This window comes from Nicotiana tabacum, chromosome 22, assembly GCF_000715075.1.
Source record: "Nicotiana tabacum cultivar K326 chromosome 22, ASM71507v2, whole genome shotgun sequence".
Classification (NCBI taxonomy): domain Eukaryota; kingdom Viridiplantae; phylum Streptophyta; class Magnoliopsida; order Solanales; family Solanaceae; genus Nicotiana; species Nicotiana tabacum.
In genome coordinates this window covers 218,724,091-218,743,943 of record NC_134101.1, presented here as the reverse complement: position 1 = coordinate 218,743,943, position 19,853 = coordinate 218,724,091, and positions in this window count along the sequence as shown.

The window sequence follows — 19,853 nt, the reverse complement described above, 5'->3', positions numbered from 1 at the left end:
AAATTTTACCAAATATTGACTTATGTGTAAACGACTTCGAATTTGAATTTTGATGGTTCCGTTATCCCCGTTAGGTGATTTTGGACTTAGGAGTGTGTCTGGATTGTGATTTAGCGGTCCACAGTAGAATTAGGTTTGAAATGGCGAAAGTAGGAATTTTGAAAAGTTTGACCGGGAGTGGACTTTTTAATATCGGGGTCAGATTGGATTTTTGAAAGTTGAAGTAGTTTTGTGGTGTCATTTATGACTTGTGTGCAAAATTTAAGGTTAATCGGACATGATTTGATAGGTTTCGACATCGTTTGTAGAATTTAGAAATTTCAAGGTTCATTAGGCTTGAATCCGAGTGCAATTCGTGTTTTTGATGTTGTTTGAGGTGATTTGAGGGTTCAACTAAGTTCGTATGATGTTTTGAGACTTGATGGTATGTTTGGTTGAGGTCCTGAGTGGCTCGAGTATGTTTCAGGGTAAGTTTTGAGCGATCTGTTCTAGTACCTATGGAAGCACGGGGGCACATTTTGGAGTGCTGAGGAAAAGCCTCAAGTGCGGAGCTGAGAGGAAAAGTGCTGACCGCACAATTCTTCTCGCGGCTCCAAATAGGAGACTCTGCAGGTTCGGTGGTCTGACTTCGGAAGCTTATATCTTTTAATCTATAAGAAATTTGGGGATAATCTAAAAATGAAAGTTGTAGCCCTTTGTGTCTAGTTTCTATAAAGGTAAAGCAATCATCATTTGGACATTTTACAGAATGTTATGGCCGATTTACTATAGTCTGGTAGTGCAAATTTTGTTGAAGTGCGTCAGCTCCAATTGGATCGCGGCCGTAGGACTTGGGATGTGCGATTGCACCAAAAAATGTGCGGTCAGCACTTTGGAGGCCATACCGTGCACTATATAAATGAGGGTTAGGGTATTATTTCACATTGGGACTTTGGAAGCTCGGTTTGTGGCAATATTTCGTGGGTTTTTCAAGAAACTCATCGGGATAAGTGATTCTAACTCTGATTTGGTTAATATACATGAATGTATCATTGGTTCATCATTTAATTAGTATTTTGAGATGAAAATTTGGGAAAAATTGTAGAAACTTCATAAACTATAATTTTGGAATTTAAAGGTCGAGTTGTGATCGGATTTCACTAATTTTGGTATGGTTGAACTTGTGGTCGAATGGGTATTCGAATTTGAGACTTTTACCCGATTTCAAAATGTGGACCCGGGGCCCAACTTTTGAGTTGACTTTTGATTTTTGACTTAAAGTTTAGTATTTTCTTATGGAATTGATTCCTTTAGCTCGTGTTGATTGTATCGAATTGTTTGCGGCTAGATTCGAGGCATTCAGAGGCCGATTTGCGAGGCAAAGGTATGTTGGAGTAGAGATTTGCTCGGATTAAGGTAAGTAACAGTTCTAAATCTTGTCCTGAGGGTAAGAAACCCCGTATTTTGTGTCATGTGATTATTTTGGAGGTGACGCACATGCTAGGTGAGGGCGTGTGGGCGTGCACCATGGAAATTTGTGACTTGGTCCGTTCCGTGAAACTGTAAAGTTGAATAACTTGTTGTTAGCTATATGCTCTCTATGTGTCATTGAAATTTGACCGTAATTATGTTTAGGCTATATGTTGGTACTATTGGGACCCACAGAGGTTGTGTTACCTATTGAATTACCTGCTAAATGCTATTTGTACTCAGTCTCAATTTTTACTCGCATATCATATCTCGGTCTCCATTATTCTTATTGATACATTACGTTATTGTTGTTTGGGCTGATTTTCTAATTTTTTAGAGCCCGGAGACTTGAGATATTGATGACTGAGTGAGGCCGAGGGCTTGATTGTGAGGATATTTATGGGATCGGGCTGGACGCCGCAACCTGATTCATTGATTTATGCCATGATTGGCTTGATATAGTGCTTGGGCTGAAAGAGCCCCTCCGGAGTCTGTACACACACCAGTGAGCATAGGTACCTACTGAGTGCGAGTACTGAGTGTCAAGTGTCGAGTGTTGAGTGACCGTGAGTAATGAGTGGTTGTGAGGAATGAGTGATTGTGAGGTTGGGGTGAATGAGAGGACTGAGTGATTGTTACCTTGAGAGGTTGTGTATGATTTCATTATTGTTGCACATAGTTGCCATATATAACTATTTTGAAGACCTATGAAAGTATATTTTATCTGGTTTTACTTGAGCTTGGCATGTATAAACTGATTTGACTAAATTTTGCCGCATTTGAAAGCATGTCTATGTTTTTTTCTTATTGAGATTACCGAAATTAAACCACAATTGTGTAGCTCGTCACTATCTTTCAGTTCCTTATTTACTATTGTTACTTACTGAGTTTGTTGTACTCACGCTACACCCTACACTTCGTTTGCAGATCCACAAGTTTCTGGACGCGGAGGTTGTTGATATTTCAAGTAGCTAACCGTTGGAGATATCAAGGTAGCTGTCTGGCATCTGCAATCCTTGTTTTCTCCTTCCTTACCTTTTCTTTCGTTGTATTTGGATCCAAACTGTTATAGGCGTTTCATTTTTCTATACTGATTTCATATAGATGCTCATAGGCTCAGTGACACCCCGATATTGGGAGCTATCTCTGCACTTGTGTTTTGGGCTTTACCCTTGTTTATGAAAACTTTTCTATTTAAAATTTCTCGATTCATTTTCTGTTAAATATTGGAAGTATTTTAGAAATTTCGGTTTGCCTAGTACCATCGATAGGCACCATCATGGCATGTTAGGATTTGGGTCATGACAAGTTGGTATTAGAGCCTAGGTTATATAGGTCTCATGAGTCATGAGCAGATTTAGTGGAGTCTTGCAGATCAGTACGGAGACGTCTGTACTTATCTTCGAGAGGTTACCGAACCGTTAGGAAACTTCACATTCTTGAATTCTTGTCGTGCAAATATATTGGTTCTGGTAACTAAACTTCTGTTATTCTATTCTCTCACAGATTGTGAGGACACATACTACTGGACAGGATGGACAACCACTAGTACCACCAGTTAAGGTGGCGAGAGGTCGAGGTCGTAGTAGAGGCGCAGTAGGGGCAGAGGTGCAACTCTTACAACAACTATGGTAGCACATGCAGATCCACCAGTTGCCCCAGTTCAGGAGCGGGTCCTAGTTATGAAGGAGCCTGTGGGGCTAGCTCAGGCACTACCTGTGCCCATTGTGATTCCAGGCTTTTAGGAGGCCTTGGCTCAGATTCTGATAGTATGCACCAGCCTTGCTCAGGTGGTCTTTGTTCCGATCGCAACAACTACTTCTCATGTCGGGGGAGGTACTCAGACTCCTGCCGCCCGCACACCAAAGCAGGTGATGCAGGGACTCTAGACCTCGAGGGCACTACCAGCCTAGTCGGTTACAGCTGCTTAGGCCCATTTTGGTTCCTATTTTGTCCGATGATGAGCAGCAAAGATTGGAGAGGTTTGGGAGACTCTAACCTCCATCTTTCAGTGGTATAGAGTGAGAGGATGCCCAGGGTTTCTTGGACAAGTGTTAGAGAATTCTCCGTACAGTAGGTATTCTGGAGACTAGTGGGGTCTCGTTCACTACTTTTTCAGCTGTCGAGGGAAGCCTTCAGATGGTGGGAAGCCTATGAGCAGAGCAGGCAAGCCGGTGCTGCACCATTTTCATGGTACAAGTTCTCCGTTCTCTTCTTGGAGAAGTTTGTGTCATAGACCCGCAGGGAAGAGTTGCGTAGGCAGTTTGAGCAGCTATGCCAGGAGGGTATGTCAGTGACCCAGTACGAGATGAGGTTTTCTGAGTTAGCTCGCCATGCAGTTTGGTTGGTTCCCACTGATAGGGAGAGGATCATGAGGTTTATTGATGGCCTCACGTATCAGTTGCGGTTGCTTATGACTAGGGAGAGGGTATCTGGTACTACTTTTGATGAGGTTGTTGACATTTCTAGGCAGATAGAGATGGTTCGCAGCCAGGAGAGAGTTGAGAGAGAGGCCAAGAGGTCTCGTGGATCAGGTGGATTTAGTGGTGTTCCTTCTGGAGGTCAGTTCTACCACGACAGGGGTCATCCTTTCAAGCATGCTCAGACGGCTCACCCAGTTCAACGTGGTGCATTAACTAGCCATGGTTTACACAGTTCTCATCAGGGTCACTCGTCTCTCAGTGCCCTTCCAGCTCAGAGTTCGTCACGTACTCCATCGGTTCAGGGCTCATCTATGCCAGGTAATTCTACTAGTTATCTCGGTGCTCAGGGCTCCCTTCACTCCCCATCTCCAGCACCAAGGAGTTGTTTTGAGTGCGAGAAGTTTGGGCATGCGTGGAGGTAGTGTCCTCGTCGTCAGGGAGGTCTAGTGCAGCAGAGGATCCAAGTTGTGTCTTCTGCACTAGTTGCTACACCACCCTCTTAGCCAGCTCGGGGTGGGGCCCAGTCATCTAGAGGTCTCCATAGAGGGTGAGGCTGATCAGGTGGCAGTCAGGCTCGATTTTATGCTCTTCCCGCTAGACCAGATGCCATTGCTTCAAAAGTAGTGATCACAGGTATTGTGTCAGTTTGCCACAGGGATGCCTCTATATTTTTTGACCCTGGTTCCACTTATTTGTATGTATTATCGTATTTTTCTCATTATCTAGATATACCCCATGAGTCTCTAATTTCATATGTTCATGTATCTATATCGGTGAGCGATAATATTGTTGCGGGCTGTATATATCGATCGTGTGTAGTGACTATTGGAGAATTAGAGACTAGAGTTGATATCTTGTTACTTAGTATGATTGATTTTGATGTGATCTTAGGTATGGACTGGTTATCTCCATGTAGTGCTATTTTGGATTGCCACGCTAAAACTGTGATGTTGGCGATGTTGGGATTTTCATGGGTTGAGTGGCGAAGTTCTCTAGACTACGTTCCCAGTAGAGTGATTTCATACTTGAAGGCCCAGCGGATGGTTGGTGCGAGATTTCCCGGATATGTTTCCTGCAGAACTATCGGGCATGCCACCCGACAGGGATATTGATTTTGGTATTGACTTGGTGTTGGGCGCTCAACCTATTTCTATTCCTTCGTACCGTATGGCACCGCTGAGTTGAAGGAGCAGCTTTAGGAACTTCTTGATAAGGGATTTATTAGGCCTAGTGTGTCATCTTAGGGTGCACCTATTTTGTTTGTGAAGAAGAAAGATGGCACTATGAGGATATGCATTGATTATAGGTAGTTGAACAAAGTCACAATAAAGAACAAGTATCCTTTTCTACGTATTGATGATCTATTTGACCAGCTTCAGGGAGTGAGGGTGTTCTCCAAGATTTATTTAAGGTCTGGGTATCACCAGTTGAAGATTCGAGACTCGGATATTCTAAAGACAACATTCAGGACCCGTTATGGTCATTATGAGTTCCTTGTGATGTCCTTTAGGTTGACCAACACCCCAACAACGTTCATGCATCTGATGAACAATGTATTTCACCCTTATCTAGACTCGTTTGTTACTTTATTCATTGATGATATCCTCTTGTACTCTCGTAGCTAGGAGGAGCATGCCCAACATTTGAGGATTGTGTTGCAGCGGCTGAGGGAGGATAAGCTTTATGCCAACTTCTCCAAGTGTGAGTTTTGGCTCATTTCAGTGGCGTTCTTGCCTTCTTGGGGCACGTGGTGTCCAGTGAGGGTATTTAGGTGGATCCGAAGAAGATAGAGGCGATTTAGAGTTGGCCCAGACTGTCCTCAGCTACGAAGATTAAGAGGTTTCTTGGTTTGGCTGGTTATTACCGTCGCTTCATGCAGGTTTCTTGTATATTGCATCGCCCTTGACCAAATTGACCCAAAAGGGTGCTCCTTTCAGGTGGTCGGATGAGTGTGAGGAGAGCTTTCAGAAGCTCAAGACTGCCTTGGCCACAGCTCCAGTTCTAGTTTTGCCTTCAGCTTTAGGTTCTTATACAATATATTGTGATGCTTCTCGAATCGATATTGGGTGCGTTTTTATGCAGAAGGGTAAAGTGATTGCTTATTCTTCGCGCCAGTTGAAGCCTCATGAGAAGAACTACCCTGTTCATGATCTGAGTTGGCTACCATTGTTCATGCGTTGAAAATTTGAAGGCACTATCTCTATGGCATGTCTTATGAGGTATTTACAGATCATCGGAGCCTCCAACACTTGTTCAAACAGAAGGACCTCAATTTGAGGCAGCGGAGATAGTTGGAGCTGCAAAAGGACTATGCAAAACACAAAACTAAATAAACAGATAGTCAACACCGTAAGCTCCCTGGCAACGGTGCCAAAAAGTGATCGCTGCCAACTCGACGCTACACTAAGGTAGGAAGAGCGGGTCGCAATAGCTTTTACCCGATATGAGGGTCGGGATCGATTTCCTCAGGGAGCTAGTAGTGGAGTTGGATTGTCTGTCTAGCCTAGAGATGTGTTTGTACTCCTAATGTCACTTCAAACATTTTTGGGTTTTCGAATTATAACTATTTTTATAAAACTATTGATTAACACTAAATTATGCTACGAGAATATTGCTAAGTTGTATCTAATGGGAAGAAGGGCACTAGGGTCGTGACACTACCTAGGTGGCTAATTGACGGGTAGATGTTACTAAGGTTCGATTGACATAATTGGGGCTTATGCTATAACCGTTGCACAATTTTACCCACTCTCACACCTCTCGGTAGAGAGAGTGATTTTGCCCAATTGACTCTCTCGAGACCAAATGAGTAGGAAAATTAGACCAAGCAACTAAGCTTCAAGTAGGGTAATTACTCTCTCGAGGTTTAACCCGTTAATTGGAACTATCATTTCTCATGAGTCCATCCCAATTCCTTGTTGGGTCAATTTTTGGGGTCATAGACTCTATTTCTCAAGAAGAGTTAAACCCAAAAAGCTTGAATTAGTATTTGCAACCACCAATTCTAGATTAAAACATATAATCAACCCAAATAGCAAATACCCATAGTCAATCTAACACTAGATGGCAACACCCATCAATTACTCACACTAGGGTTGAGCCACAACCCTAGCTAATGGGTTTAGCTACTCATGCTAGATAAAGAAATTGAAGAAATAGATGAAGAACTAAACATATTAATTAATTGCTAAAATTAAACTACAAGAATCTATCGTAAATGTAAAGCAAAAGTGCCAAAAATGGATACAAATATCGTTTTTAAGAGCGCAGCTCACGTCTGAATACAAAAGATTCCAAAAAAATGGTAAAATGTTCTATTTATACTAGGCTGAAAAAATTGGACAAAAACACCCCTACGGGGTTAGCGAACTGGGCTCTTTGAATTTGACTTGTGCTTCTCTGATCTTGGACTCCGCGGACCGTGTAGAATGGACCGCGGCCGTGGAGGGAGCTGGCGCGGTCCGCGCAATCACGACCGCGAACCGCACAAAAGAGTAGTGTGGCCGCGGAGCCTTCAACACAGACCGCAAGATGTGTACCACGGCCGCGTTGCCTCTAGCCTGGTTTACCAACTCTCTGAACCACCTAGTGCGGCCGCATTCAACTTCGTGCGGTCCTCACTAGGCCTTCTTTCCTTAGATTTCTTGGTCTTTGATATTGAGCAGGTTTCACTCATTTTTGAGCCGATCTTTGACATTTCGTCACTTTGTCGATCAAACATGCAATCAAGCACAACTTGTGAGCCTTTTAGGACTATTTTGTAATAATATATGATCAAAGCATAGGCAAGTAGGGGCATAAAACATGTTAAAATCCTAACTTATCAACTCCCCCAAACTTAAACCTTTGCTTGTCCTCAAGCAAACAAAATAAGACTCACCCCTTAAAGGAAAATCCATGTAATTCCAGATGTCCTAAAGTAACCTCAATAAGCATCAATTGGGACTAACAATTGCCCTCAATACGAATGGATCATTAATAAAATTTGAACTTTGAAAAACTATGGATCAAGTGTGACACAAGAGCATCAAGAATTGACTCATTACATCAAAGAACTCTCTCAATTACTTTGGTCGTTGTGGAACCCAAACTCACACATCCACAACTCTCTCTAAGCAAACCTCACCTTTTAGAGTATAAGCACACAAACCAAGGTTAATGGGAATTCACTCGTCTCTCTCAAGGAAAGGTCACAAGTTCGGCTCTAAGTACCATATGCTTGACCCTCATGTAAGTATCCACTAATGCGAGCGTCATCCAACTCAAGATCATATAGGGCTTTTGTGGAGTCAATGTGAAGGCTTTTGGTTCAAGGCAGGAAAAGTTGTTGGTCTATATGGGTTCCATCTTCCCTTAAGCACTTCTTTTGATTCATTTTGGCAAAATTCTCTTTGACTCTTTGAGTATTTCACTTCTTTTCAAGGGGTTAAAGAGACACATTGTCACTCTTTTTTATGCAATTCAAAGCATTTCTTCTTTTTCTACTTTTTTTCCACATCTTTTTCACTTTTGTTTTTCTTGAATCCCATTTTATTCTTTGCACATTCGGCTTTCTTTTTGTCTTTTTCTTTTCTTTCTTTTTCATCGCCTTCCTTTCCTTTTGCTTTTGTACCTTTTACCACTTTGTTTCTTTTCTTGTCTCTCCCCCTCAAACTTAGACTTTTGCCATTACTCAAGGGACGATTTGGGTGCCAAGAGAGGGTATAATTTAGAACGGGTATAGGCTTGTATCATTGGTTCTTGAAAGAAAAAGGTTTTAAGGCGAAAAAGGGTTAGCTAGGGATTATATCCTTGGTAGGATATGGAATTGTTCGACTATTATGTGGATCAAGGAGAGCCTATAATCACTTCCCAAGTCGAATTTCACTCAAAATTTCTCCTCAACAAACATTCAGGGCAAGTTCTAAACCATTGGCTCGGGACTTGGACTCACAATTCGATTTCTCACCACACACACTCAAGGATTGCTAAAGAAATAGAGTCAGGGGCCCACAACAACCTTAGACACGATTGAGCACACAATAGTCTCGAAAGACCACATGATGTTTGTTTGGTCAAAACAAGAGTCTCAAGGTCACTACTTTCACCATCCTAAAGACAGCCACTTGTCTTTGACCATGGGATCAAAGGCAAATGTGTTAGGCCCAAGTGAAGCTTTGCTTGAGGTACCCTTAACTATAAACTACTAAAAACAAAAGAAAAATCAAAAACGGACTCAAACCCTTAAGAAGGTTGTCACGCCATCTATCATCGGGAAGAGCCGCCCGGTTCGCACAATACTCCACCCTTGGAAAGAACCGTGGCATTAAGAAAACCAAGGGCTTATTGAAAACACCAAAAACGAAACAAAAAGGCTGCGAGCCTATCTACTAAGCTAAAAATGAAAAATTTGTACGAAAAGAGAAAATAGAATGAATATTTACAATAGGGGATTAGAATATACAACAGGGGATGAATATATACAATAATGTAACTTTATATACAGACCAAATGAAAGATAAAAAGTGCGATAAAATTAACTAAATGTAAAGTTATATACAAACCAAATAGAAATTCAACAGAAACATAAACTAAGTCAATTAATATATACAATCATCCGGATAAAAAGTAGGGCGCACCCCCACAAATAAAGCTAGTATTGTCCAAAATGCCAACTAAACAAATAAGCATAAAAAATCAAGATGAAAGGATATAGGAGCTCTCTAAGCCTCGTCTGTGTGCATGGGAACATGAGTGGTCCCCGGGTCCTCTGTATGTACGGGAAACTCAGACTGGTTCCCGGTCTCCTGCTGCTCAGCTATTGGGATTGGGGCCTGGACATGTACAGGCTGAATATCTGGAGAAACCTATGGCTGACTGGAGGAGACCTCCCGTGGGTCTGCCAACCGGATGACCGTCGCGTCTGCACTAGGGAGCTTCCTCTTCTTCCTAGGAAGCCTCTGAGTCTGCTCCTGTTGTGGCTCTGCTACTGGTGCTGCTGCTGGGGCTGGATCCCCGAATAATAAGTCAAGAGGCATTTGGTCTGCCATCAGCTTGTCCACATCTGCTCTCAGCTCTTTCACCGACTCCTTGGAAACCCGTGTTTTGCGCAGCTTCTTGTGCTCCCTGGCAAGCTCCTTCAGGGCCTTGCCATATGAATCTACTACCTTAGCCAAGGCACCCTGAGTACTGATGATATTTTCCTAGTTCTCCAGGATCTTCTTCAATGTATCCTCAATGGCCTCTGGAAATTGTGCTGGCTGCGGTACCGATTGAGCCGCAATGGTAGAAGTCAAAATGGACAACTTGGATGACGCAGATGACATCCAGTTGTTTAAGCTATGAAGTGAGCTCAGTTGGTGGGCAGTTATAGGATGGGCCAGAGAAGATGGAATCCCCGGGCCATCTAAAGTAGAGGGACCAACAGTAGTGGAAGGTCCGGGAGGCATGTCAGCGACTATGGAAGCAGACTCAGTGGAGGGCTCTACCACAACCGGCTCTTCAGACTGGACGATTGGAGCAGAAGCAGGTGGCTTGTAATTTTGTCCTTGGGTTTGTCTGACCCCTTCAGACTGTACTATGAAAACGGAGCCACAGGTTTGACCTTGATGTCAAAAGGTCTCTTCTCCACCTCCAGGTCCCTGAAATACATAGTGAGGGTGCTGGGAAAAGGGTAGTTCCAGTCATGCTCAACCCCCACTACAGAAATGATGCAGGACATCACATTGCCTACGTTGATAGGGTATCCCGCCATAATAGATGCAACAAGAACAGCCCGGGCAAGCGGAATAGTCTGATCATGGGTAGTGGGATCGAGCCGACTGCACACAAAAGTCAACCATCCCCTAGCCTCAAAGTTAAAAGTCCTCCGAAGTATTTTGACCCCTGCTTGCAACCACTCTAGAACCATACCTAGGACAACTAGGTATGAGGCTAACCACGGACGAACCTCCTCGCCCATTGCCAACTTTTCATTGTAAAGGGACTTGTCTTCTTCAATGAACCCCAGGTATTCATTTAGTGCCTTCTCGGTAAATATCACATTCTTGTTTCGCACTTTGGTCACTTTAGTGCCCTTCAAGATGTGGGCCACATTGCTATAAAATTCCTTGACCATGTGCTCATTCGCCTTCACACAATTATCTTTGAAGTGTTCCCAACCCACTCGAGCTCGAAACTGTCTATGTACATTGGGGGTGTAGGGGTAGAAGATCTCTGTCAATGAAGCTCCTCTCAAGAATCAGCTTTCGTGTCGGCCACCATTCCCTAAACTTATGGAATGCCACCTGGATGACGAATCTATCTTCCCAAACAGCAGGATTTCTAGTCTGGTCAACACCCCCAACATGAGGCACACCACCCCCAGGTAACTCCCCATCTCCCTCATCACCTCTATCACCCTCTCCAGATATTGATATTGTGGGAGAGGTAGAGTATTCATCCCCACTACCTGCCGTTGAGCCCTCAGATGACCCAGAAGAAATGTTGATTGAAGATCGAGCATCGGGGGAAGAGGGAGGAGTGTCTCTATGTATGGCGTTCTCCGGATATGGGATGTATAGAGGGACTAAATCTGAAGACATCTCCCAGGAGGGCTCGTACTCACTCCCCCAGTTGTCAATGGCTCTGTCAGCCGCTTTGATTGCTTTCCTCATGTCCTTTATGTTTTTTCTAGCATGGGGAGTGAGTTTTACCATCCTTTGCTTCCCTCCCGGGGAGGAATTACCTCGGCCGGGTTGTTTCGAGCCTTTGCCTCTTTGTTTGACCATTATCTGCAAGCATACACATCTAACATGGTTAGTATCAGCACAAGTAGTGAAAGAAGTGTTGAAATTGACTTGCAAATAACAGATTAAATGTTGCAGAAACAGTTGCAGAATAGAGGACCGCGGTCCGCACAAACAGGAGTGCGGCTGCACTAGGGGCACCGCAGACCACACAAAGGCGACTGCGGTCCACATTGGGACAAGGTCCTGAAAAACATCTCTTTGAATCTCCCCACCGTCGTCCGCACAAAGTGGGATCGCGGTCGCGGTGGGCCAACGCAGACCGCATAAAGTGCAATGCGGCCGCGCTGGGCATAGGTTCAATTTCAGTCACTTGGGCACCGCGGTCCACGCAAAATGGCAATGCGGACCGCGTCAGGGCACTGCGGACCGCACAAAGACGACCGTAGGCCGCGGAGAGTATTTTGCACAGGCACTAAGTTAGGGTTTAAATTTTTGCTATTTTTGTTCAATTTTTACACCTAACTTGTCCCTACTCAATTGCCCAATCACTAAGCATATTCAGCACGCAAACCTAGATTTAAAAATACCCTACGCTAACAGTTAAATAAAGAAGAAGAAAAACTACTAGAAGAATAAAAAGAAGCTAAGACTACTGGGCATGAAAATAAAAGGCAAGTATAAAATTAATCGATGAAATATGGATGAAATGTTACCAGATTGTGAAGATGGAATACAACTAATTAATGCAAATAAGAATTACAATCAAATGAGAGTGTGAACAGTGCTTTTAGGCTTCTGAGTGTTAAGAGTTCGAAAAAGGTAAAAGGTGACCCTTGGGTTCTATTTATAGAGAAGCAATGGGACCCATCCTCACCTACCAACGCGGCCGCACAAAACCGACTGCGGACCGCGCTGGGTTTCTTCACTTGAAGCTTGAGAAGGCAACCTTCGCGGACCGCACAAAAGCAGACCGCGGCCGTGGAGGTCCACCGCGGACCGCACTAAATGGAATGCAGCTGCGGTGGCAAACTTCAGAGAGCACCACTTTTGACCATCACCAGTGCAGACCGCACAAAGTGTAATACGACCGCACTGGCAAACTTCAGAGACTGTTCAACTTTTTTCAAACTATTTTGCACTGCATCAACTCAATCCCCGCAATATCTCACAATTAGTTAGCTCAAAAATCAAACATACACTACCAAGAAAAACACAGAAAACAACAAAAAGAAAAAAGACATGGGTTGCCTCCCAAGCAGCGCCTGATTTAACGTCGCGACACGACGCATGTTACCAGCACATCACTTTAGATGGAGAAATGCCACCACATGGCTATCATCAAATTTCCCAAGATAATGCTTGACCCGATGTCCATTGACTCTAAATACTTCACCATTCTTGTTACTTAGATTAAGAGAACCAAATGGGGTCACGAACACAACTTCAAAAGGCTTACTCCACTTTGACTTGAGCTTACCCGGAAACAGATGTAACCGGGAATTGAACAAGAGAACCATATCTCCAACCTTGAACTCCTTACCCCAAGCATATTTGTCGTGAAGGTACTTCATTTTGTCCTTGTACAAGACGAGCTGGATTAGGCATGGAATCTAAACTCATCGAGCTCATTAAGTTGTTCAACCCGAAGATTTGCTGCAATATCCTATTCTAAGTTCAACTTCCTCAAAGACCACATGGCCTTGTGCTCTAATTCTACCAGAAGATGGCAAGCTTTCCCAAACACCAACCGATAGGGATACATACCAATCAGAGTTTTGTAAGCCGTCCGATAAGCCCAAAGAGTGTTATCCAACTTTTTCGGCCAATCGATCCTATTAGCATTGACAGTTTTAGACAAGATACTCTTAATTTCTCTGTTGGAGACTTCTACTTGGCCATTAGCTTGAGGATGATAGGGGGTCGAAACCTTATGATTGACACCGTACTTAGAAAGCAACGTGTCGAAAGCCTGTTGCAAAAGTCAGACCCCTCATCACTAATGACAGCACGAGGAGTGTCAAACCTTGTGAAAATATTCTTTTACAAAAATGCCACAACACTCCGGGCTTCATTGTTGGGCAAAGCCACGACTTCAACCCACTTTGAGACATAGTCCACCGCCACAAGAATGTAAGTGTTCCCACAAGAGCTCACAAAAGGATCCATGAAATCGATGCCCAAAACATCAAAAATATCCACTTTGAGAATTGTATTGAGGGGCATCTCATCCCTTTTAGAAATTCCGCCAGCTCTTTGGCATTCATCACATCTCTTGACCATATCTCCCGCATCTTTAAACAAGGTAGGCCAATAAAATCCGTAACTAAGCACTTTAAAAGTCGTTCTCGCCCCGCCATGATGGCCACCATAGGGAGAGGAATGGCAAGCCTCCAAAATACCCAATTGTTCCTCCTCCCAGACACATGTCGAATCACACCATTGGTGCAAATCTTAAACAAATATGTCTCTTCCCAATAAAAATCCAAGCTATCCCGCTTGAGCTTTTTCCGTTGGTTAGAAGAGAGCTCACACGGGATGATTCCGGTAACAAGATAATTTGCGACATCGGCGAACCACGACATTCCATTCATTGACACCGCAAGGAGTTGCTCGTCGGGAAATGCATCGTATATCTCAAGGGCGTCACAAGTCCTCCTCTCCTCCTCCAAACGGGACAAGTGGTCCGCCACTTGATTCTCACTACCTTTCCGGTCAACAATTTCTAGATCAAACTCTTGAAGAAGTAACACCCATCTCATCAATCTCGCCTTGGATTCTTTCTTGGTCATCAAATACCTAAGGGTAGCATGATCGGTGTGCACTATAACTTTGGCCGCCATAAGATAAGGTCGGAATTTTTCCATAGCAAATACAATAGCCAACAATTCTTTCTCGGTGACTGTGCAGTTCCTTTGAGCCTCACTCATAGTCTTACTTGCGTAGTACACTAGATGAAACATCTTGTTGATCCTTTGTCCCAAAATAGCCCCAACCGCAACGTCACTAGCATCACACATGAGCTCGAAAGGCAAGCTCCAATTTGGCGCGGTAATGATGGGGTAGAAGTCAACTTGAGCTTAAGAAGATGGAATGCTTGCATACAACTCTCATCGAACAAGAAATTTGCATCTTTCTCTAGCAACTTGCATAACGGATGTACCACTTTAGAAAAATCCTTTATGAACCTCCTGTAGAAACCCGCGTGCCCAAGAAAACTCCTCACCCCTTTGACAAAAGTAGGGGAGGGAGCCTCGAAATAACCTCAATCTTGGCCTTATCAACTTCAATTCCTCGCTTCGAGATCTTGTGACCCAACACTATACCTTCTTGTACTATAAAATGACACTTTTCCCAATTGAGAACAAGGTTGGTATGTTTATATCGGGCTAACACTCTATCCATGTTTATCAAGCATTCCTCAAAAGAATTCCCAACCACGCTGAAATCATCCATGAAGACCTCCAAGATATCCTCCACCATGTCGGTGAAATAGCCATCATGCAATGTTGGAAGGTTGTCGGAGCATTACACAATCCAAATGGCATTCTAGAGAAAGAGAATGTGCCATAAGGACATGTAAAGGTGGTCTTCTCTTGGTCCTCCGGGGCAATTAGCATTTGATTGTACCCCTAGTAACCATCCAAAAGGCAATAGAAAGCCTGGCCCACAAGACGATCAAGCATTTGGTCAAGGAATGGCAATGGGAAATGATCTTTTCTAGTCACCTTGTTCAGCTTCCGGTAATCCATACAAACTCTCCACCCGGTGACCGTTCTAGTAGGAATGAGCTCATTGTTGTCATTGGTCACCACGGTCATACCACCCTTATTCGGCACACATTGCACCGGAGAAGTCCACGAACTATCAGAAATAGGATAAACCACCCCAGCATCTAGCCACTTGATAACCTCTTTCTTCACCACCTCTTGCATCGCCTCATTTAGTCTTCTTTGATGCTCCAAGGAAGGCCTTGCATCCTCCTCCAAAATGATCTTATGCATGCAAAATGCGGGGCTTATACCCCGAATGTCGGCTAATGTCCATCCAATCGCCTTTTTCCGCTTTTGAAGTACCGCTAAAGTGGCGTCAACCTGCATGTTAGTTAAGCAAGACGGAAGAATAACAGGTAAAGTAGAATTTGAACCCAAGAATTCATACCTGAGGTGTGGAGGAAGTGGCTTCAACTCCAACACCAGTGGCTCTTGCGATGGCTTTGTTGGTGGAGTTTTGCAATTTTCAAGATCCAAAGATTGCTTCCTAGGCTCATATGAATATAAACCCATACCATGCAATGCATTCACGCACTCCGCTCTACTAGCATCATCATTGACATCCATATTAAGAAGCACGGCCTCAAGGGGATCTTCAACGTGGATCATGGAACTTGTGTCATCCATTATCACAGCTATGACAATGTCCACAAATTAACACACCTCAGTGCTATTGGTTTGTCTTATTGATTTGCAAACATGGAATACCACCTTCTCATCCCCTACCCGGAAAGTCAACTCACCCGCTTCCACATCAACCAGTGCCTTCCCCATAGTGAGGAAAGGTATACCAAGAATCGGCACTTCAAATTCCACCTCACAATCTAATATGACAAAGTCGACCGGCAATATAAACTTATCCACCTAGACAAGTACATCATCAATTATGCCCAAAGGTCGCTTCATCGATCGATCTGCCATTTGAAGTCTCATTGAGGTAGGTCGAGGTTATCCAATTACCAAAGTCTTGAAGACCGAGTACGTCATCAAATTTATGCTAGCCCCCAAGTCACAAAGGGCCTTTAAAAAATCCACACTCCCAATGGTTCAAGGAATGGTGAAAGCACGGGGATCTTCAAGTTTCGGGGCCGTTGAATGCACTATAACACTAACTTGGTGACTCATCTTTATAGTCTCACAATCCATAGAATGCTTCTTAGTGACCAAGTCTTTCATGAATTTTGCATAGCCCGGCATATGTTCAAGTGCCTCCACCAATGGCACATTAATAGATAAGCTCTTCATCATATCAATGAACTTTTTAAACTGATTATCATTCTTCTGCTTCGCGAGCCTCTAAGGATAGGGTAGAGGTGACCTTGGCAAAGGAGCCTTGGCCTTTGGTACAACCGGCTCGGGCATGTCAATCACGTGTTCCCTAGACGGGTTCACGGCATCTTGAGTCTCTACCTCGGCTTCATCATCAATATAAATGCACACATCATTGTTCACATTCTCTTCAACCACATCTTCAACAGCCAAAGGTACATTATCATCACGCAACTCAACATCTTCATGCACAACTTGCTTTTGCTTTGAGGCATTCACATCACCGCCTCTCCTACTTCTTGTTGTAACTGCCATCACATGATTGTTATTCCCACCCTTCAGGTTCACTACCGTATCACTTGGTAGAGCACCCTTGGGACGAGTATTCAACGTTTGAGAGATTTGGCCTAATTGCACCTCCAAATTCCAGATAGATGTATTATAAGAAGCCAATTGGGCATCAGAATCTTGGTTCTTTTTCATTATTTGCTCGAACATGCTTTCAATTCTTCCCATATCACCTTCGGAAGAACTAGGACCTTGAGAAGGGAAAGGGGGTGGACTGCTCGGTTGTTGGTACATTGGGGGCCTTGGATAGCCCATCCCCATGTTGCCTTGGTTTCCATTGTTATTCCACCCGCCTTGATTGTTGTTGTTGCTCCAATTATTGTTGTTCCCATTCCAATTGCCTTGATTGTTACCTTGATTACCCCAATTGTTGTTTTGATTGTTGTGGTTCCAATTGCCACCACCTTGTTGTTGGTTGTTATTATTCCAATTACCGCCTCTTTGTTGTTGATTTCCCCAATTTCCTTAGGGATGACATTGTTGATTCGGAGAGTTGCCTCTATTCCCTTGGTAGTTATTGATATATTGGACCTCTTTGCTTTGATCATCATAACACTCATTTGAATAACAACTACCATCATTGTTGTTGTCATATTGTTCACAATTACCTTGAGGTTGTTGTCCTCTTTGCCTCCTTTTCAACATAGAAACACCTTCCATTGCATTGACTTGGCGCGGGTTTTGGACTTGTTGTAATTGCGCCTTTGCCAATTGATTCATAGTTGTTGTAAGCTCGACAATAGCTTGGCCATGATCATGCAATTCCATGTGCAAATGGATGACCGTGGGATCACCTTAGGGCACATTTGCTCGGTTTTGCCATGCCGAAGAGGTGTCAACCATTTTATCAAGTACATCACATGCCTCTTGGTAAGAAAGTTTCATAAAGTTCCCTCCAGCCAATTGGTTCACAATACATTGATTCATGGTGTTGATGCCCCGATAAAAGGTTTGTTGAATCATAGCCTCGGTCATGTCGTTATTAGGGCACTCTTTCACCATTGTTATATATCTTTCCCATATCTCGTGCAAAGGTTCCGTTGGCTCTTACTTGAAGGCTAGAATTTCATCCCGAAGAGCTGCCATATGACTTGGAGAAAAGAACTTGACAATAAATTTGTCCGCCAATTTATCCCATATTGTAATAGAATGATTGGGGATCCTTTCTAACCAATCCAATGCTTTACCCCGAAGAGAGAACGGGAAAAGCCTCAATCTCAACGCATCCTCGGACATGTTTGTCTGCTTACTACCCTAGTATGTATCCATGAACCCCTTCAAGTGCTTGTAGGCATTTTGATCGGAGGCGCCCGTGAAACCCTCTTTGCTCGAGAAAGGTCAACATAACATTTGTGATTTGAAAGTTCCCTGCCCGAATTCGGGGAGGAACAATAGCACTGGCATATCCTTGATTCGGTAAAACTCTAGGGGCCACTCTCGGCGGTGGAGGAGGAGGGTCTGGAATATTGTTGTTCTCATTTGCATTTACATTTCCATTATGGCCTCTCCGTGGAACTTGAGGTAAGACCTCATCTTGTTCTAGATCCTCTACCTCCTCCCCCGCTATCACATTGCCGAGAGGGTCATTTGCATTAAGAGCCATCTGTACCTGATTGATCGACACAAACAAAATTAGTAAACAAGAAGGAAAGAGAAGCAAAACACAAAACTAAATAAACAGATAGTCAACACTGTAAGCTCCCCGGCAACGGCGCCAAAAAGTGATCGCTGCCAACTCGACGCTACACTAAGGTAGGAAGAACAGGTCGCAATAGCTTTTACCCGATATGAGGGTCGGGATCGATTTCCTCAGGGAGATAGTAGTGGAGTTGGATTGTCTGTCTAGCCTAGAGATGTGTTTGTACTCCTAATGTCACTTCAAACATTTTTAGGTTTACGAATTATAACTATTTTTATAAAACTATTGATTAACACTAAATTATGCTACGAGAATATTGCTAAGTTGTATCTAATGGGAAGAAGGGCACTAGGGTCGTGACACTACCTAGGTGGCTAATTGACGGGTAGATGTTACTAAGGTTAGATTGACATAATTGGGGCTTATGCTATAACCGTTGCACAATTTTACCCACTCTTACACCACTCGGTAGAGAGAGTTATTTTGCCTAATTGACTTTCTCGAGACCAAATAGGTAGGCAAATTAGACCAAGCAACTAGGGTTCAAGTAGGGTAATTACTCTCTCGAGGTTTAACCCGTTAATTGGAACTATCATTTCTCATGAGTCCATCCTAATTCCTTGTTGGGTCAATTTTGGGGTCATAGACTCTCTTTCTCAAGAAGAGTTAAACCCACAAAGCTCTAATTAAGGTTTGCAACCACCAATTCTAGATTAAAACATAAAATCAACCCAAATAGCAAATACCCATAGTCAATCTAACACTAGATGGCAACACCCATCAATTACCCACACTAGGGTTGAGCCACAACCCTAGCTAATGGATTTAGCTACTCATGCTAGATAAAGAAATTGAAGAAATAGATGAAGAACTAAACATATTAATTAATTGATAAAATTAAACTACAAGAATCTATCGTAAATGTAAAGCAAAAGTGCCAAAATGGCTACAAATATCGTTCTCAGGAGCGCAGCTCACGTCTGAATACAAAAGATTCCAAAAAATGGTAAAATGTTCTATTTATACTAGGCTGAAAAAACTGGACTAAAATACCCCTACGGGTAAGTGCGGACCGTACTAAATGGACCGCGGCTGCACTGGGCTTTTTGACTTTGACTTGTACTTCTCTGAACTTGGACTCCGCGGACCGCGTAGAATGGACTGCGGACATAGAGGGAGCTGGCGCGGTCCGCGCAATCACGACCGCGGACCGCATGGCATTGGCTTTGCAAACTTTCATCTCTCT